Genomic DNA, 17,887 nt, shown 5'->3' on the forward strand with positions numbered 1-17,887 from the left:
GTTCACAGACAGCCCCGCAGAGAGACTGGGGAGTGCCGGGGAGGGCACACCCTCTATATTTAGAACTTCTGGCTTCAGCCAGATATAAAATGGATTTCGGATGTGGGTTGAGGACAGGAAGGGAGGACACACACGCTAGTATTTCGCTTGTTCTTTCTCGAATCAGCAGCCTAGCATGGCGAGTGCTCCTGGGAGACATTCCCGTTTGTCTGTAATCGTGAACTGGGGTGGAACAAGGGGAAATGAAAGGGAAAGTCCATTGGCTGTTTGCGCTGGGCACTTTGTCACGTGTCTGAGCGTCCTCTGGCCCTCAGCTGCATCAGGCAGCAAAGGCGCGTGAGCCCCGTCTTCTGAAGGACGGCACTGGGCGCTTCGCGTCACCACCTGTGGCTTTCACAGAATTTCACAGCGAGGCTGAGAGTGTTTAAAACAAGTGAAATAAGCATGCAGGGAAGAACCATGGATTTCAATAAAAAGTGCTTTGGAGACACTCTATACCAGAAATCCCTCTTCCAAAGGAAACAGGATACACGGAAAAGTGGAAGGAAACCTTATTGTTTACTTGGAGGTATGAAAAGAAATAGGTCAGTGATTCGTTTCCATAGTGACTATTATTGAAATAAGACAAACGGGACACCAATACTGATTTATTCTCCTATTCAAGCCCTTTTAAAAGATCACTTTAATCTGCGCTGGTTCTTGAATATAAACAAGAGAACCAAGTTATCTTTCACAATAAGGATCTTTTGCTACTTGCAAACGAGACTTTAAAAAACTTAAAATAGTCCAAATTTGTGCCACAGCAGTTTGTGGCCGTAACGTGTTTTGGGTATACGAATTGCGTTCTGGGCATTCGCAACTTAGCCCCAGTTCTTGAAGCGTCGTTTGTTCTTGCTTTCCCCCAGACTACAGGATGTTGATTTGTTGTTGGGGACTCTGCAGACACATGACAAGTGTTGAGGTTGTAAACATGGGCACGTAAGCCACACTCCCAGGTGACCAGTTTTAATTTGACCTTTGAATCCAAGAGCCAGCTCAGGTATGGTGTGGAATGCGTCTGTGTGCTGGGGAGCCCAATCATTCTGGCCATCTTAACCGTCACGACGAATCGTTGCCTGCGGGTGTCTTCTGAAGCGATCGACACCAATTTTCAGGAGAGCTGAAATGTCCCAATCAGCCACATGGCACCAGTTCGCTGGGCGTGTGTGGGTCCAGGTTCCTGGTTAAGGTGAGGTGAAGTAAACGAGGGCCGGGTCCATCCCGGCCACGGAGGCACGCCGTCCGGGAACGTGGGTCAGGAGGATCTTGTTCTGGTCACAGGTTTTCTGTCTGGACCACTTCCACGGCTCATCTCCTCACCTCTGTCAACCTGGTGAAAATGGGTCAGTTCTCAGCTGAGGGACGTGGTTGTAGAGCCGTCTCGTGTGCTCCAGACTCCTGCGGCGGCATCGGTGGGAGGCTGTGCTGGGCAGGGGAGGGCCGTGTGTGCCGGGGTGAGAGTGTGCTTCTGTGTGTATGCCCGTGAGTGTACGCCTGAGTGTGCGCGAATGTGTGCGTGAATGCGTGTGAGTGCTGCACGTGAGTGTGCCCGCGTGCTCTCCGTGGCCTGTGGCACCTCAGCTGCGGTTAACCCTTAGCTGTCAGGGTCTCGATCTCCTCAGCGAATGACCCAGGATCATTCTTCTGCTCTGCCTTTCGGCAATTTTGCTTCTACTTGGTATCTTCACAGGCAGGTCAACAGGAGAAAAAGAAATGATAAAACGGGAGGGGGTGGAAGCTGAACCTTTGGGCTAAAATTAGGTGAGAAGATAATCAGCGGATCAGCAGACAAGCAAGGGGCTTAAGTGACCAGCTGCAGTTCCGCACTGGGTCAAGGATCCCATCTTTCCTGTTTCTCTAGCATGAATGTTTGTCAAACGTATTTTTCCTATACTTAAGCAATTATTATATTCTCCTAGCATAACAAACACTAATCCCAGAGCTCGTGGGAGATGAGAAGGCTATAATGGAATCGCACTTCGCAAAATAAAAACTCTGACCTATCGCACTGCAAAGCTAATCCTCTATTTTCAAGAATGGACACCACTCCATCACCTGAAGGGTAGCTCTGCCTCCTCTCTCCTTCACGTTATGGAACCAGAGGGAAGGCATTGCACTCTGTTCTCCTTGGAGCACTTCTAAACTGCACGGTCATGCTCCGAGGAGAGCCTCCTCCCCTTTCATACAATTAAGACTCTCGCAGACACAGTTCAAGTTATTAGAAATTTGTAAGCCAGGGCCGTCCAGCTCTTTTCTTGAATAGCTGATCCTGAAAAATGAGATCAATCATAATCCAACAGAGCGAGAGAAGCATATTTCTTTTTCTTGTTTGCTTTACTAGGAGTACATGCCAAGTTAGAAATCTACATAAATGAAATCTAAATTACTATTAACTTAAAGCACTAGACAACTCCTAAAAGTTCTTATAATCAGACCAGGCAGATCTACAACACCAGTGACCAAATTATAGCTATCTGGTGGTTTTCATGGTATTCCTAACTTTCCTAGTAAAAACAGTTCTGTTAAAAAGAATACGTTACTTTAAAAGAAAGCCAAAAAAAAAAAAAGAGAGACAGAGAGACAGAAAGAGAAAGAGAGAGACTGGGCAGGAAGGAAGGAGGGAGAGTGAAAGAGAATCTGAGTTTACAGACCACAGAAAGCATGCTGCCCCTATTTACAAAAGAATCTTTGTTTACGAAAGAGTTAGTGGCAGATTCCTTTCAGTTTTACTTTTATTTCAAAACATGTTATGAAATTTTAGGACACTATAAAATATTACAACGCACACAAAAGTACAATTTTGCAATAACACCCATATCCACCACTTGGTTAAAAAAAATCAAACCTCCCTTTTCTCTCTCCTCAGCCACAAACCCCTCTCTCAACAAAGGAAACCATTCTTGTGAGTTTCGTATCACCACATGTCACACTACGTATTTCTCCGTACCTTTACAATACATGTATGTATCCTAAACAATTAAGCATATTTTTACATATCTTAAACATTTGTAGGATTGCTATTATACACTGATTTCATTTTATCAATAGCACTATATATTTTCTTACAGGCTTTATCTGTTGTGAATGTGTTGCTGTACTTTATTCTGTTCTCTGTCAGACGGTGGTCCTTTGGGAAGGTACCGCTCCATCTAGCTACTATCCATTCTCCTGATGAGGCTTCTCTTCCAATGGAGCATTTAAAATATTGTTTTATTGGAGGGTGCCAGGGTGGCTCAGTCAGTTAAGCATCTGACTCTTGATTTCGGCTCAGGTCACGATCCCAGGGTTGTGGGATCGAGCCCCATGTTGGGCTCTGAGATAGCAGAGCCTGCTTGAGATTCTCTCTCTCTCTCTCTCTCTCTGCCCCTCCCCCACTCATGCTTGCTCTTACATGAGTGATCGGTCTCTCCCTCAAAAGAAATAAAACTTGGAAATATTTTACTGAAATCTCTGTTTTTAAACCCAGTTTTACTTGCAACTTCCCTATGCCTCAGAGGTACTTTTTCCATAACTTAGGCTTAAATCAATTTAAAAACGAAACAAAAACTATATTTTTCTGGCTATAAAACTAATACATGCCTATTTTAAAGTAAACATACAAGAACATAGTTCTCCACTTTAGCAATAACTACTGTGAACACTTTGGTGTATTTCTTTCCAGCAACTTTCATGTTTTGGTTTTGGTTTTGACAAAACTAATGCTATCAGAAAAGGCAATTTCCCTCGGCACTAAAAAACTATGAAAACAAAAATGTAAACGATCGGAAAGTATTCCTGCCTGTACTGTAACGGTTGGGCATTTAGGTGATTCCAACGTTTCACTTTCTTTTCATTTAACAAACGTTCAGTGAACATTTGCTCATGCTAGTCGGGGTAGAAAGTGCAGCAGTAACCGAGACATGACTTCATTCCTTACAGAACGTTAAATAAGAAACACAACTACACGAACCATCCCATGATGGCCACTGTGACCTGCACGTAAAGAACAAGAAGACAGAACGCTAGGGCACATGGGAGGCAGAAACCAGTCACGCAGGGTGGGGAAGACTCCACGAGGAGGAGAGGCCTGCAGGGTCCGTTCAAAGATAAAGGAAGGCGGCTGAGAGTAGCGAGTGTGTACGACCCGTGGGTGGGTGCGTCTGCGCACCGGTGTGGCAGGGAGAGCGAGACGGGAGGCCAGGAGCAACTACGGACTGTCATGCCCTCGTGGGAGCCCATGTGCCCACACCTCTCCTACTTTTCTGGTTATGTTGTGAAGACAGCATCCCATTGTGAAATTACTGGACCACGATGATTTGAAGGAATCCTGTCTGTAGGATTCTGACACATTGGAAGCAAAGTGTTGCTCAAGATTCTGCATTCTGGATGCCAACACCAAGGCGTTATCTCATGGCAACTGGCACCAAGGACGGAGCGATGCCGCGGAAAAGGTGGTAGCCTGGAAACGGTGTCAGCCTCAGGGCTGTGCTATTATTATCCTTCACTCTGTATCAGCTAAAGTGAGTGACTGTGAGAGACATGACGTGAAGAAACGTATTTGGTTACTTAAAACACACAGAAAAAAAAACGTATTATTAAAATAGCAAAGCTCTGTGGGTAGGGGTGGATTTTTGCAATTTGAGTAACGCGTGCACACGTGCACATACACACACATACACGCGCACACACACACCTCTCAGGGATACGCTGAAGAATTATCAGGGGCACCTGGGTGGCTCGGTCCATTAAACACTGGACTCTTGATTTCGGCTCCGGTCATGATCTCACAGTTTGTGGGTTCAAGCCCCGTGCTGGGCTCTGTGTTGATGGTGTGGAGCCTGCTTGGGATTCTCTCTCTCCTTTCTCTGCCCCCACCTCATACTCTCTCTCTCTCAAAATAAATAAACTTAAAAAGAAAAAGAATTATTAACGAGGACCTTGATGAGGTCAGGGAACTCCAAAAATTCACTGAACAGGAAAAATTTAATAAATGGGAAGACATTTCAGGAAAAGAAAGAGTATTACAAAGAAATTAATGATCTCAAAATTACTTTTTAAATTAAAAAAACTTCAATAATATTTTAAAGGGATTTTTTTGGTTAAAACAATTCTAAAGTTCTGAAGAAATAATGTTCAGTAACACCCAAGAAAATTGGCAGGAAAAGAAATCCACTAAAATAATTCAAAATATTGGGGTACCTGGGTGGCTCAGTCAGTTGAGCGTCCGACTCTTGATTTTGGCTCAGATCATGATCCCAGGGTCGTGGGATCGAGCCCCACATCCGGGTCCTAGCTGAGCACAGAGCCTGCTTGGGATTCTCTGTCTCTCTCTCTCTCTGCCCCCTCCCCCTCAAAAACAAAGGAAAAGAAAAGCAATTCTGAAATACTTCTTTCGATGGGTAAGGATGGGGTTGGGAAAGGCAGAAACAGAAGCTACTGTTTCTCAAAGAAGCCCCAAACCTTCAGTTAATCTATGTCTGCACTATTGTGATTAAAAATACAATAAGATACATTGGGCTCCTTGCTGACGGCTCGGAGCCTGCAGCCCGCTTGGGATTCTGTGTCTCCCTCCCTCTCTGCCCCTCCCCCGCTTACACTCTGCCTCTGTCTCTCAAAAATAAACAAACCTTAAAACAAAAGAATAATCAGAAATAAACTGGGAAAGAAGCAATGAAAAATAAAGGACAGCGTATAAAACAAGGAAACAAGTATTTAGATAAATATGCATCCGTGGTTGCTGTTAACGGTAAAAACATATGCTAAAAGGTAAAGATATTTGACTCCCCAAATTTTAAACTTCTATGTGCCGTAAAAACATGTAAGTAAAAGGTAAGAGTCAAACAGGATAACTATGTGCTAAAATGTCATCGATGTTAACATTACATGTTAAGGATTCCTTACAAATCAAGAATGAGAAAAAACCCAATTAAAAAACACGCAAATAACATGACACATAGAGGAAGGAAAAACACAGTCAATAAATAGGTACGCACTTTTGGATTCTCCGATCAAGGAAATGCGTGTGGAAATAGTGACGAGGCTCTGGTGGCAGCGGAGTAACACGCCCAGCGCAGGTGTCCATTTCCAAGTCCAAGTCTTCTGTGAAATCACCGGGCACTCCTTCACGACATGACACCTTTCACCTTAGTGAAAACAAAGCAAGCCAATCTTGGTGGTCTCAAATAAGAAGGGGAAAAAAAAAAGGTGCCCCATATTTAAAAATAACACCGAGCAGAACCCACAACCAAAGGTAACAGGGAACAGCTAACTGCACTGCTCAAGCCAGGTTAAAAGAAATCAGACCAAAACAAATACAACCCTGTCGTGACAACAGACTAAGTTGTGGGCCATGTTTTAAAGCGGTGGGCATCTGTTCCAGTAGGAGTTGATTCTGCTCTGGAGGGTGGACTCCAGCTGCCTCACCTGGGATGCAGGGGCCCCGTGAGACCCCACTGCAGGAAGGGCCCCTGGGTCCACCATATTCCTGGCGGGCTGACTTTTTCTACTCGCACAGTAAACAGCTCTGTCTCCTTGTGAACGCAGCCACTTATAAGGGAGCCCCAGCTGAAAGGACCAGCTTTGGACAAATTTGTCTCTTATTCCAAAGTCTTTAAATATCTGTAGCTTTAAAAGAGGGAAAACTAAAGATGACCCATTCCTGCTTCTAAGGAAAAGAATGGAGTCTGCTCTCATTACAGTGAGACGCTACAATCAACACACACAGGCCTGTACACCCTACGCCTCTTTTTTCAGGTCAGGACTATACCCAATTAGCTCGTGATCTGAGCCAAAGAGCAGCAGAGGAAGCACGTATTCAGGGCTAATACGATGACGCGTGGCACACGGGGGCAAGTGTTTGTACATGGGTTATCTCAAGTAACACATACAATCCCAGAACAGGATTCTGTGGGGACACAGGCTTGGGAAGCTCAGGCTCTCACGTGAGACTCTGGCTAAGAGGGAAGGATGACATAGGAATCCCAATTCCAGGGCCTCCCCAGGCCTGCTCCCTGCAGTCTTTCTGATCTGCTCTCCATGTCCGTGAACTGAAGTTTTACACATTCTCTAAGTGTCTTTTCGGCTCTAATATCCTGGAGCTGTCTGATTCAAGATGTGTACTCATCAGAAGCTCCAAAAAATCCTACGAGGGGGGCAGTCATATTTCCAAACTTAAGAGTCAGGGTGTTCAGTCTGATACAGCACCTCTGTGCTACTCCCAGAATCATCTATCCATCTGGAAGGTGGAGGCCAAGTATTTCATTGTTTACGGAGATAACTGAAATAGAATATTTTAAAATGGGATGCCAGAGATGGTCTGGGGTACAGGGTGCAGGAGCGAGTACAGCGTGGATAGTAATGAAAGTTGAGAGGAGACTTGGTCTTTAGAGTTCTTGCTCCCATCTGTCCTCTTTCTTCAATTCTCTCATTTGGTGCCATGCACACCTTCTTGTAAGAGAGCTCTTCCAGGATGGTGTCCTATGAAACCTGTACTTTCAGATTAATTTCCCATCACCCAAACTCAGTAACTCGGATTCCTTTTCTTTCATTCCTCCTAACTCTCATTTCCAATGGTGTCTGACTGCTGATAGAGAAGTGACTGGAATAATTCATGCTAAGGTGTGAATGGTCCATTGCTGACTCAGCTTGTGATCCCAGCTTTGCATTCTGAAGGAGTAGCTACTGAATCCAAATAGAATCTAATGGTCAGAGTTAAGGACTTATTATTCAGTCAAGTCTGAATAGTATACTATGTCCAAATAGTAAGCATATTTTTCTGCCCTGGCTCCCTTTCTACTGAATGGAGATGGTATTAATAGGATACTTTAAAGCTCTGATTTCCAAACTTCTGACGGTGCATATCAATCAGATACAAGAAAATGAGCACCTACCCAAATCGTTTATTGAATTCACATACATATGTACAATCACTGCACCGATGTGCTGTTTACTGCAAACATATAACTTTAAAAGGGTGCGATAAAACTAAATAATACATTTACACTATTTTATTTTCACTGTAGAAAATGTATATTCTTTTGCTCTCATTCCAACTTGTGTTTGGAGTACAAGTAGTAAGGAGGAATACGCTTCACACACGTAAATTACGCACGTAAATCACACACCAAACGCTGAAAGAAAACAGCCAGTGAGCACCTCCTCTCCGCATGCTTCACCGTGGGCACTCAGGTCACTTTTCATGGTTGTCTGTGCCTGTCAGACGTACACAGGAAAGGAGGGGCAGGAAGATGGGTGAGGGGATCCGTCTGTACAGTGTTAATAACGTCTGATTTTCTTCTTTGATCAAAAGAGATAAAAAAGTTATAATGGTTTCTTTCCGTAACCCAGTTCATCATTATCGTGGGGGTGCAGTCACTGCTCTGTGTGCCTCCGTTAACACAAGAGCAGGCTCGGATCCAAGTTTTGTGGAACTTGGGACTGTTACAACTTCTGGGGAAAGGAAACCCTTTAAGAAAAAGAGCACACACACAAATCTTACTTTTGCAACTTCTTACAAACTCTGTGATCCTAGCAACATGGTCCTGGGTCCTCCCAGAGTGGCTCCCGAGGTGATGGGAGAGGATTCTGGGGGCGGGGGGCCCAGCACCCCCAGCAAGGAGGTAGGAAATGGGTCTTCAGCAGACTTGAGGAGTCCTCTCTTGCAAACGAGGAAGCTTGGGAAAGAGGGCTTCTTTGCAAAAAGCTGCTTAGAGGACTGGAATTTAAATTTCTTTCCCTGCTTGGCTCCTCTTAATGGGCTTTCATTCGCAGCAAATCCTGCCTTCTGTGCTCAAATGTTCAGAGAGCAATCCCTGGAGCACGGGACAACTCGGAGGTCTGGCGCTGATAAGGACCCGAGCTCAAATGTTTAGATAACGTCAGAGCCCTTGGCCCTGGCTGCCGTCATTCTGCTCCCTCCTAAAAATATGAGCTGTGGTCTCAAGATAGGGGTGCTCCTGGCTCGAAGAGGAGAATGTACAGCTTTTTGGTAAAGAACATCCTGGACTTACTAAAATAAGTCACAGTGTCAGCTCCTGCCCATTAAGGGGGCCCATTTTCCCTGGTCTTTGTGGGTGAGAAACTTGAGATGAAACTGGTCTTGCAGAAATCTCAGCCTGTCTCCCTTTTAAGGCGTTGTTTTCAATGCAAGATGGCAAAGGAAAAATCCAAGAGAAGGCCGTGGCTAACAGGACATTTACGGCCCTGAGAGCACTGAAATGCAGGAGGCGGGGTGGGGGGCGGGGCTGCACTTGAAGCAAGGGTTGCGAAGGGTTAAAGTGTGCACTTGAATGCGGTGGACAGTAGGGATGCCCAAAAGCGATTTCACTAAAAAATAAAGCCACAAATCCGTTTCTCCCCTCTCTCCTTACCCCACGTGGGCATCTGGCAGGACGGCCTGCCTCCAGATCGTTCTCTTCTTACAGGCCTGTCCTCGACGTCTCTCTTCCGTTTCTCTCTGCGGCTCCCACAGGCCCTCTGCTCGCCTGAACCCGTCCGCCCGGACGCCACGCGGGGCCGCCCAGGAGAAACCAGCGGCAGAATTCTTCGAAACAAAGACATAACCGCGGACCTGCGGCTCCGAAGGCGGGCGAGGTACACGCCACGCTTACCCAGCCTGCCTCGGGCGGCCCCAGGACTGGCTGGCTGCGGCCACGTGACTGGGCCCCTCGTGATCACGTCACGCGGCCGCGCACAAGCCCCGATCTGCGGCTGCGCGGGGAGGGGCCCCAGAGGCGGGAAGGCCCGGGGGCTGCGGGCCGGGCTGGCCTGGTCGCGGGAAGAGCTTGCCGCCTGCGTGGTTTGGGGATCGATGCCCATCCGGCCCGCGCGGCCTCGTCGTGCAGCCCGGGCGGAGAAGGCCTGCGCCTGCCTTCCTTCCTTCCTGACAGGTTAGGAGCGGATTTGGGGGCGCAGGGAGCCAGGCGTGCTGGAAAGAACCTAGAAGAAACCGGAGGAACCTTCTAGAATGTGTGTCTGAATGAGCTCTGGGAACACTGACCATATGGTAAGAATTCATCCAGATAAATTTTACTGTTTTACCTTCAACCCTTAAACCTAGCTCCGAGGGAGGAGGCAGGGCTTTTTTTACGGGGACGTCTGACGCACTCAGTGAAGGGTGATGCTGTGGGTCGGAGAGGGCGGGAGGGAAGATCCAGCCCCGTGCCTTTGCACCGGTTGCACCGGCAGCAGGCCAGCCCCCCCCCCCCCCCCCCCCCCCAGGAGGGGAAGGACGAGGTCAGCAACCTCACACGTTGCCGGGAACATTGACCAAGAAGTCGCCTTAGGGGCAGGTGCCCTGCAGGAGGGGGCAGGCTGGACCCAAGCCGCCCTGCCACCCTGAGCCTCACCTTAACACCCCCTACCCGGACTCTGTCTGCATCCTGAGCCACTGCTCGTGAGCCACCAGATGCTAAGTGGCTTACACTGCTGGAGTCTCAACTTGCTCATAGATTTGCGGGGAAGTCCATGCCTACAGTGTAAACTCCTGGCCCCAGGGCCCCACTCGTAGAAGCATTTCGCAAAGGGGCCTGGAGCCTGTGACTGAGACACCACTGCCACCTGGTGGCCGCACACCCAAATTACAACTCCAGGGTTTATAGTTCCGGTTCTATTGTTTTCAGCAGGACCTCCTGGAAAAGTTGAAGATGTGAGCCTTGGGTTATGAAGCATTAAAACACGGAGGTGACAGGGGAAAGGAAGTAGTGAGTGTCAGGCCAGGATGGGGAAGTTGGATCATTTCTAGGGCTTCCGGATTCTGGGCTTCACAGGCCTGCAGCCCCTTAAAATGTTTGAAGTTCCCGCGATATCAAATGCACCCAAAACGAAGGAACTGCAACACCTGCCAAAGACAAGATATCAGTCCTGTGTCTTCTCTGTCGTTTGGGGTTGTCTGTTTTACTCTTTCTCTCCATCCGCATGTCAAGTTGCCTTTTTTGTTTGTTTGTTTTTTAATGTTTAGATGTTTTTGAGAGTGTGTGTGTGTGTGTGTGTGTGTGTGTGAGACACAGCAGGGGAGGGGCGGAGGGGGGGACAACCCCAAGCAGGCGCCACGTTGCCAGCCGTGGAGCCCAACATGGGGCTTGAACCCGTGAACTGTGAGCTCATGACCTGAGCCAAAAGCGAGAATCTGATGCTTAACCAGCTGGGCCACCCACGCACCCTGTCAGGTTGCTTTCTCTGAGAGGGTTTCTTCCGCCTAAACTGACACGTGGACGACACTGACCTGATTCCACGCTTGCATCCTTGGAGGCACTCTGGCCTGTGCCCTGGACAGGTCTGGAGGGAGCCTGACTCGGAGCAGAAAGAACCCAGCAGAGAATAGAATACTTCCTCCCACTCCAGAAAGGAGCAGTTCTCCAAGCCAGTGTCTTCCGTGTTGCAGAAAATCAGGTTAGACGATGGTCAATGAAGCTGACTAGCCAACGATGTCCATGAATAAACAGAGCCTCATGCTCCCGCCATTTTATACTTCGTTACTTCAGATGTCCCAAGGCCTGTGGTCTTACCCTTGGCGAAGCCGGTTTAGAGGAAGAGAGAGCCAAAGGGAAAGAAAGGGAACCGTGTCGTAGGTTTGGCTCAGCGCTCTCTGTTTTACCAAATCCTTAACTGCTGTGGGCCGAAAAACCGAGACGGAGAGAATTTATACGTGACCTAAGTTAGAACATAAGTCAAGTCGGTATATATCAAGGACACAACGTGACCTCGGATCTCTCTGAACACAAAGAAGGCTTTTACCAAGAGTATCTTCAGCATGTTGAGATTGCGGGCTGCTGTCAGGATGTCTGACTTTTTCTCTGCACCTCCGTCCCTTCTCAGATGTCCTTCTGATGAGCTTCCCATGAAACTGGAATGTTCTACTTCATCTCAAGAACTAAGAGTGAGGAAGGTTCACAGACAAGATTGCGTTAAATTCTTCTTGTCCCTTTTTCCCAGTATTACACGTGAACGGGTCCAGTGCGGAAGGAGGAAAGCCCAGCCAGGCCGCGGGATTTAAGGATTTTCAGCCTGTGGATTCAGGAAGTAGAAGTCTTAATTTTTAGAGCCGCTCTGTCAGGCACTTTACAGCTTCCTCTTCTAAGTGCTAAGTGCCATAAATCTCTGGACGGCCGGTCTCCAAACTCACATGTAAACGGTCCTGCACACAAGCAGCAATGGCCACCGACACAAGTGAGTGACCCATAAATAAGGCTCACGTGTGGTCCTCGGCTGTCCCAGTCCACTGTCCATCCACAGGTGCGGCCCTGGGCGTCTGGGGCAGATGGCCGCACCTGCACACTTTCTGGGCACGGCGGCTGGCAGAAAGGGAGGCCCGATGCGACAGCACTGCTGCGGGCCTGCCTTTGTCCGGGTGCTTCTACGGTGCGGGCGGCCTTGACGACGTGTCATCCGAGAGTGGCCGTCTGAGGCTGGGGTCCCTGGGCAGCAGCCTCGGGGGGAATTAAGGGTTGGCTCTGTGCGGGCCCTTGTCCACTGATGGTGATTTAACCACGTGAAGTGGCCCTCCCGAGGCTGTCTCTGTTGGCTCCGGGAGCGTGCGAGAGCCACTGTCTTAGGACCTGCTGCAGACTTGTCTAGGACTCCTGCATGAGGACAAGGTAAGCGGAGGAGGACCTCAAAAGAGAAGGTCGCATTGTACGGGGCAGGGGCCTGCACGTTTTTTTCTGCGAAAGGCTGGATAGTAAATATCCAGTTTCAACTACTCAGCTCCTCCGCGGCACGGAAGCCGCCACACGCTGTGCCCGAGTGAGGGGGCCCAGCTGCAGTTTGGTAAAACTTCATTTACCAAAAGAGAGGGTAGGTGGGATTTGGCGCCCAGGCCTACTTTGCTGACCCCCAGGATAGGAGGAGGAGCAGAAAGGCAGCCGGTAAGATCCAGACCTAATCCCTGTTCTGCCGCGTGCCAGATCTGAGACCTTAGATGTTACTTTTCTCTGAGCCTGTTTCCTCATTAGTAAAAGGGAGTTCACAGTATCTGCCCGTTAGACTTCTAATGACGCACGCAGAGCTCCTAGCGTACTACCTGGCACAGAGTGGGCAGGCGGTAAATATAGGGCTTTCCATCCAAGCACCCGCAGTTCTGGGGGGAGTCCGGCTGTAGGTGCCTCAGTGCTCTGTTGCCTTCATAGTCTTTGATGGTCCTCTTTTGCCTCATTTGTTGGACCTGGCTCAGAGCGAATGAAGTCTCTTTCACCCCATTTGTATTTTAAAAGTAGGTCTTTCCAAATTCACTGACATGTTATTTCAAACGGCCTGGCAGCATTCAGGGCTTTGTGGAGTCCCCTGGCAATTTTACTGCACCAGAACATTGCCTACCCTAAAATTTTTAAATTATGGTGGAATGCAAAACAGATGTACCAAATCTAGGGAGGACTAGAGCAACATTAATTTGTTCCTTGGGAATGCCCTTCATAAGCACGTTTTGGGGCAGACATTTGTGATAAGAGCCAGGCAATAAAAGATCCCAGCGTGTTCTAAACACTGCAATTTTTGCAATTTGTGTCAAAGAAAATTTGGAAGGCACAGATAACTGAAACAGAGCTGACTAAATTTATGGCTCAACCTTTCACTGAAATATCTGTGTTTGGAAGATGTCACTGATCAGAGAAATGAGAATGTGGGTGGAAAAAAATTAGTATTCAGACGGGTGGAGCTCTGAACTATGACACTGATCGATACTTAGTTATTTAGAATATGAACTGGGGCCAGGTTTCTGCTTGGGTCTCTTCAAGGTGGCTGGCTTCACGGTGCATTGCAAATACCAATGTGAAAACAGAGTACTAAACTTAAAGTAGTGTTTTCAGAAAAACTGTTTAAAAAAATTTTTTTTAAGTTTATTCTTAAATAGGTATAGAGACAGAGCATGAGCAGGGGAAGGGGAGAGAGAGGAGGAGACACAGAATCCAAAGCAGGCCCCAGGCTCTGAGCTGTTAGCACAGAGCCCCACGTGGGGCTCGAACTCACAGACCATGAGATCATGACCTGAGCCAAAGTCGGATGCTTAACCAACTGAGCCACCCAGGCGCCCCCAGAAAAGCTGACTTTTATATACAAGGTTGTGATTTTAAGTACACTGAGCTTCAAAGTAGGAAAAAAATACACGGATAGAGAAAAAGTGCAGTAGAGTAATACTTAGTGTGAAGGCCACTAAGATATTGGCCTGGGGCGCCCAGGTGGCTCAGTTGGTTAAGCATCTGACTCTTGGTTTCAGCTCAGGTCATGATCTCATGGTTTGAGTTTGAGCCCCATGTTGGGCTCTGTGCTGACAGCAAGGGGCCTGCCTGAGATTCTCTCTCTCCCTCTGTCTCATCTGCCCCTCCCCTGTTCAAGGTCCCTCCCTCCCTCCCTCCCTTTCTCTGTCTCTCTTTCTCTGTCTCTCTCTCTCTCTCTCTCTCTCTCAAAATAAATGAATAAACTTAAAAAAATAAAAGATACTGGTCTGAGAACTAGGCTGAGCCCACATTGTCAGCTATAATACATCACATCCTTGTGGGTCATATGATCCAGAAAAGAACTATTTGTGGCACAAGGAGAAAATTACTTCTTTCGGCAAATCTGAAATTTCATATCCCCCAAGATGTACTTGTTATACTTTTCCTTGTAAGAAATGAATCTGATCGAAATCTCTCTTGACCCTATAGAGTTATAATCTTCTGGGTAAAACTGACCTACTTTTTATCTAATTCTATGCTACCACTTCTATAGAAAATGAACTGTGCCAGACAAGAAACGCGTCCTGTGTTAGTGCAGTTGTACATCAAGACGTGCTTTCAAATCAGGACAAATGTTTGGCTTATGAAAAAGACGAATGGCTCACTAAGCCAGAATGTAAACATTTCCTGTAGTTTTGTTACTTACTAATAACTTGACGGTTTTCTTGCTAGGTTTTTATTTTATAAACCAGAGAAGGAAACAGATTCCAATGGTACTAAATAACAATGCCATGAAAGTTGTAATACCATGATGTCGATGATGCACCGGAAGGTTATGTCTAACTTTTTTTGGTAAAAAATAATAAAGAATGCATTTACTATATTTTGTTTTGTCCAAATGCAGTGGTTTGTGTGGTTGAGCTCATGCCATGTGTAAAATTACGTAGTGTTTTCAAGATTTGTATTTTGAAGTAATCTGCAATTAACAGCAAGTTTTAAAGATAGTGCAGAGAGGTCCTGTGTACCCGCACCCAGTTTCCCCCAACAGCTGTATCATATTTAAATATGGTACAATAGCAAAACCAGGAAACTGGTGTTTGTAAGATGTGGGTGTGGGCATCTAACCCATTTTATCCCGTGTGTGTTTTCATGTAACTGCCACTGCAATCCAGATACAGAACGGTTCCCTTACCCAGAGCACTCTCTCTTGCCGTTCCTTTAGAGCCACACTTATGTCCCCACCCGCCACCACTCCTTATCTCTGGCAACCAGTAATTTGTTCTCTGTCTCGGTACTTTCATTGTTTCAAAGGTAAATGGAACCATATTTGTAAATGGAATCTCATGTCATGTAAATTTTTTATATTTTTTATAAATCAATATAATGTTCCTGCATATAGTTGGGCCTTGTTGTTTCTTTGGAAGTGCTAGGCCCATTGATTCAGCACTTCTGAGAAGGAAAGCCTGAGGCACAGTACATTTCTAATTGGTCTTTTGTCTCAAAATCCTTGGACTGGGATGGGGGAGGCAGCATCTCTAAACACAGTACAATATCGTGAGGTAGCCCACTCCCCCTTTTTGTTCAGATACAAAAGAAAGGTTACCAACCTGAAGTTACATAAGGGAAAAAATAGCCTCTGAAGATAGCAGTGAGAATCTGAGGGTAATGGCCCATTGTTTTCATAATTCTCTCAATTCTTGCAAAGAGGAAGGAACTCTTTCAATTATTAAGCTTCTTATTAAATTGAATGACCAGAAAACAAGTTAATGCTAATTGCATCTTCTGGTTAGACCTGAAGTCTTGGCCATTGTTAACACCCCTCGATCATTCAGAATCATATCCATATAAGCAAATTAATATAAATCCTATTCATGTACATTTCCTCCCTCCATCTCTCTTTTCTTTCTCCCTTTCCCATCATCCATCTTCCTTAATTTTTTTCTCCCTTCCCTCCTTCTGTCGTTTTCTTCTTCCCTCTCTCCCTCCATCCTTCTTTCCTCCTTGTTTTCTCTCCATTGTATTTTTGTCCAATTTGCCTTTTTTCCCCCCAGAATTGCCCTTAGTTCCACAGTCACTAACATTTCTTAGTCCCAAGGGTAGGGAGAGTCACCTAGCCCAGTGCTTCTCAAACATCAGCGTGCCCACAAATGACCTGTGTGTCTTGTGGAAATGTGGATCTTATCTCAGGAGCTCTGGGGCAAGCCTGGGAATCTGCATTCTTGACAGGCTCCTAGTGTGTGGACCACACAGAGAGCAAAGACGGATGATGAGACCTTCCCCCACACCAGCACCCTTGTGATGTTCAAACACTATTCCTTTCCCTTCGGTGTGGAGAAGGCACCAAGGAGGTGGCTGGGCAAGAGTGGTGAGGTTTTGCGTTGCGGTGGGGTTTGGAGCTGACGGCCAAGAAAGAATTCTCGAAGACATCTTTGGTGCAGGCATATTGTATTAAAGCACGGGGACGGGACCCGTGGGCAGAAAGCGTTGCACTGGGGTTGTGAGGAGTGACTGGTGATATACTGTGGGGTTGGGGGAGGGAAAGGCACAAGGGAGGCCTCCAGAAGGACTTTCATGTGCTAATGAGGACTCCTGAGATACCTGAGGCCCAGGGATTGGCAAACTGGGGTTGTTTTTCCCTCTCACAAAGCGTTGTCCTTAAGACAGTAGGGAGTTTCTGGAGATTAGGCTGTTGATAAGATTACCCTTTTCTTATAATTTGTTAAGGTATTTGTAAACTGATGGAGAGTCTTATCAGTTTGACCATTTGTTTTCTGTCCTTCCCTTTGTCCTTGGACTGCCAGGAGCGCCTGAGGACTATCACACTTGTCCCACCTGGGGGTGAGGGACGTGCCAGCTTGTACTTTGCCCTCAGCCTGCCTTATGGTCCCTCATCAAGGTGCAGTGCGGGGGGAGGAGCTGCAGAATTGGGGGGATGTGAGGGCAGAGAAGAAGTAGCCTTTGGAGGGTGCGCCAGTGTGAGGCAGAGGAGGGAGCATCTGGCTGGTTTGCTTCTCTCCAGGGTAGGAATCCAGCAGGCGACTGGCCGAGGGGATGAAAGGAACAGCCAGGAGACGAGGCCTTCACGGAACTCTGGGTGGGGACCCCGGGGCGGTCTCTGGGCTCCCACGCTGCCAGCAGGTTGGTGGTCTCCACGTGTGCACTTCCCATTGTTAACTCTTCTAACCATTCCCGGATCCCTCCGTGGGACCCACAGACGTCCAGTCGAACCATCTTTGAGGAGTTAAAGAGACATCTTGTCCATCGGGATCAAGAGTTTCTCCATTTGAATGCAGACCGCCCTCCACGATTCATGCTGAGGTCACTCAGAGAAAAAGAAGGAAGACTGAAAAATCCAGCTGACTGTTGCCAAGGGAGGTATCAGTGAGCCACCCGGTGTGACCACCACAACTTCGGCATGAGTTTCTATTGACTCAGCACTTGGTTTTCTTCGTGCTGCTTGGATTATGCTGTCAAAGGCCAGCCCCCCTGTGGCCCATCGAAACTGGTGGCAGCAGGCACAGCCTGTGACATTTCAAGTCCACGTGGCAGAGCAATACTTAAACTTCGGAAATAGAAAGTTGTCTGGACGACACCCCTTTCCCGTCGATACAGTGATAGCGTCTTACGTTGCTTTACCGTAGGACTTCATATTCGCCTTTCTTCATATTAACAACACAACCGTGTTGTGGTTGATGCAGTTTGCAAATGATTATAAAATAAAC

At 47.2% G+C, this 17,887-nt stretch overlaps 2 long non-coding RNA genes across 6 annotated transcripts; one reads left to right on the plus strand and one right to left on the minus strand.

Annotated features, from left to right (window-relative positions):
* Positions 1-634: 634 nt before the first annotated feature.
* On the minus strand, positions 635-9,523 carry LOC132666132 (uncharacterized). 2 transcript variants are annotated; one of them, XR_009604513.3, is made up of 4 exons: positions 9,387-9,523; positions 8,173-8,229; positions 6,012-6,161; positions 635-4,546 (listed from the first exon to the last, which is right to left on the minus strand). It is a non-coding gene; the product is annotated as an uncharacterized LOC132666132 (long non-coding RNA). The 2 variants fall into 2 exon arrangements; XR_013551170.2 differs by lacking the exon at positions 8,173-8,229.
* A 335-nt stretch (positions 9,524-9,858) lies between these two features.
* On the plus strand, positions 9,859-17,887 carry LOC132666131 (uncharacterized). Of its 4 annotated transcripts, XR_013551168.2 has the most exons (5): positions 9,859-10,021; positions 10,641-12,183; positions 16,392-16,530; positions 16,967-17,061; positions 17,190-17,887. It is a non-coding gene; the product is annotated as an uncharacterized LOC132666131 (long non-coding RNA). The 4 variants fall into 4 exon arrangements; XR_013551167.2 differs by having other exon boundaries at positions 16,392-17,061; XR_013551169.2 differs by having other exon boundaries at positions 16,392-17,061; positions 17,380-17,887.

The sequence above is a fragment of the Panthera onca genome, chromosome D3 (assembly GCF_046562875.1).
Source record: "Panthera onca isolate mPanOnc1 chromosome D3, mPanOnc1 haplotype 2, whole genome shotgun sequence".
In the NCBI taxonomy this organism is placed as follows: Eukaryota; Metazoa; Chordata; class Mammalia; order Carnivora; family Felidae; genus Panthera; species Panthera onca.